Source organism: Palaemon carinicauda, chromosome 3 (assembly GCF_036898095.1).
Source record: "Palaemon carinicauda isolate YSFRI2023 chromosome 3, ASM3689809v2, whole genome shotgun sequence".
NCBI classification, from domain to species: Eukaryota; Metazoa; Arthropoda; class Malacostraca; order Decapoda; family Palaemonidae; genus Palaemon; species Palaemon carinicauda.
The window spans coordinates 112,896,104-112,899,143 of NC_090727.1; the positions used below are offsets into that span (position 1 = coordinate 112,896,104).

General features: G+C 32.7%; 1 long non-coding RNA gene across 1 annotated transcript in view; it reads right to left on the reverse strand.

Moving 5' to 3' along the window:
* Positions 1-727, reverse strand: part of LOC137637799 (uncharacterized) — a 28,098-nt gene extending 27,371 nt beyond the window's left edge. Inside the window, exon 1 of the long non-coding RNA XR_011043810.1 lies at positions 613-727. This is a non-coding gene — a long non-coding RNA (uncharacterized lncRNA). The remainder of the gene's footprint in view (positions 1-612) is intronic.
* Between the last annotated feature and the right edge of the window lie 2,313 nt (positions 728-3,040).

Below are 3,040 nucleotides of genomic sequence, written 5' to 3' on the forward strand. Positions count from 1 at the left end.
TATACTAAACATGTCTGTGCCTTGCTATAATCGAATTAACAAATGATATCTTTTGAATATTTTTTTAATGGTTCCTCTGCGAGATGTTGATTATCTTCGCGAGGCCCTTATGTTTTATTGAATGTTCATAAAAAAAGTATATAAGTTATTGTTTTTGAGTTGCTAAAAATAATAATTAATTTGGACGGTTTATTCTTACAAAAATATGTTATTGACTGTTATCATACTGGAAATATTGTGATTGTAAAAAGTGTAATTTAAATGTTTAAATAAAAAGATACATAAAAAAAAATGTATACCATTGCGTTTTTTCTCTCTTCTCTCTTTCCAAAACACTCGCTGCGGCCTACAAACGCTCGGGTAACAACCCAAGAACTAATTCACTACGTAGGTGAAGAGGGGCATTCTCCTTATTTGGAAATGCTACCATCTGTAACCCCTTGTCAAATCAGAGACTCGAAATCGAAACTTCAGCTTTCAATCCGAATCTGTTACCGGGAACGTAACAGAGAGAGAGAGAGAGAGAGAGAGAGAGAGAGAGAGAGAGAGAGAGAGATTAATAACCCCCCTAAAAACTTAAACAGAACAACTGTGAGAAATGAGAACACTTACCGAAGAATCCTGGGGTCGTCATAGACATATTACCCCATCGGCCGTACTGATCACGGCCTATGGTCGTCGTAGGCTGAGTGGTGGTCGTAGTCGTCGTAATTATAGGCAGGTCTGGGAAGGGATACATTATTTAGAAAATAATTATATCAAATGTTTAATGTGTCGATTTTATATGTACTGATATCTATAAATACAAATGGAGCTTTCAAATCATTAAATACACCTACAAAGCATCGATAATTAATTGAATGATATTCAGTCAAACAATCAAATATAAAAATTGTCCTGGAAATAATGCATCTGGAATTTCTCCCAGAGAATCCGATGTGATTAATTATATTTCATTGCTCTCTTTTTTTACATTCTGATTTGAAGTTCAACTCAAATTTTTGATTGTAAGCCACAAATAGTATGAGAATAGGCCACGTTGTCACAGACACAGAAAGACAATTTTGTCAATTCCAGTTAATTAAGTACTGGCTGTAAACGTGTTTGGCATTCGTTAGTGACGTAACGCTAATATAACTCGAGTGACAAATTTCATAGCAGGTAGCTTCATGTACAGTGTATTAAAGGTAATAGAACAGTAAACACGGTGGTAATCTATCTATTAGCTTCAAAGGCCCACAAACCGGGACTCGCTGTGTATTTCAATGTATTTCGTTTATGAAAGATACAGTGAATTTGTATTTGAAACCTTGCGTGATTGAAATCTGGTAACGAAATCTTGCTAGATACTTACGAGGAGTGTGATGTTATGTTTCTTTTACTATGGAATTCGACCAGAATTTTGGACAAAAATAATGTTCAAGTATCTAATTGATATTTACCATTATAGTCTGTCTTTCTGTGAGCTCACATTATGACGTGAAAATTATCTTCATTCAAATGTCTCATAGGGATTTATATTATTATTACTTTTGTAAAGGTTTCCTATTTCTAAATATCAATGAGCTATTTATTAAACATTTGGAAATTGTGTCCTTCAAAATAATGGTTATGGGTTTAATTTGCACATCGAAGGTATGGAACATGAGATTTGAAATAATGCTGGTAGCTCTTGAAATTATTCTGTAATTTGTATGAAGTAGTTGATAGAATACAATAAAGGATTTTGATGTCGACATATCAAAAGTAAAATGCAAATGCCATTCGTAGTATTTAATTGGATTCTGGAATGTAAAGGAAAATATTCACGATATGTAAATGAATTTTGAATATCTCTTATATAGGAAATTTTGCTGTAATATTTCCTACGCTCGAAAATAATTTCAAATAGTTTAAAAGGTTATTTTGACAGTTTTATAGGCAATTGAAGAACCACCTCTTTTGAGATAATCTTGAAAGTAATTTCTTCTAAAAGCTTTTCTCACGAAATTTCCAACACATCGCTGTCCTGGTAAAATAAAATTTCAATCTGTTCTTCGGCTTTAAAATCTTTGCTCCCAAAATTGGGTCTTGAGTATTCCTGTTTGGAAATTTCCAAGGAAAATGCACTTTATTTTCTCAAGCAGAATAGTGTTTGCCCTTAACATAAGCCGATCTGATGTGGAGCTCTTTTGCATACACACGCAAGACTCCAGCCACAATAGCAATTTTCCTTTCATGCATGCGTATGCCTGTGATTTTTATGGGGTTGATGCAAGCTATTGTTTGGTACGGTTGAAAGGATTAGGGAAACGTTGGTATACACATACTAGAAGTTATTTGTCTCATTGGAGGACTATATCTAATAAATAGCCTATTTGACTGTCTGCTTAAATGAAATCCCCTAATTGCAAATCCAGTGTTTGAAAGTCTAAACATTTTCAAGGAAGTTTGAAAAATTTCAGAAAACTATGATACGATCCAGTCACAATTCTATCAATTTAATTTTTTTTTCAGATCATGGTAGTCATGATGCTATCAAATTTTAGTCTACTTAAGCTTTCTTAATTCTAACCATAAGTGATCCTCTTTCGAAAGATTTTCTTTTCATTAAAGGTAATTGAATTTCATCTCCTCTTTTCTTTTATATTTCCAGGTAAGCCTGTGAGCACCCCTTCACTTACCAGTTACAAGAAAAGGTAATTGCAAATTATTTAAATTTGTTTCATTAAAGATTAAAATGAATGTCCCTTCAAGAAACAATATCAGTGATCCCATTATGATTGAAATTTAATTGAAGTACTAACAATAATGTGTACAGGGAGCCTTTTCTATGTTTCATTCCGTGTGTCAACGACTATTTTTATTGAACAGAATTATTTCTTTATTTTTAATTTCTATTCTTAAATGACAACGGATTCGATAAAATGTATTCTTTAAATTGGAAAATGACATGGGAAAGGTTTTGAAATTATTCGTGGTAAGGTTATTAAACTGATACCTACTCGTTTGAATATCTTAAACATTTGGTACTCATTTGTCATGTCACTCTATGATAGTA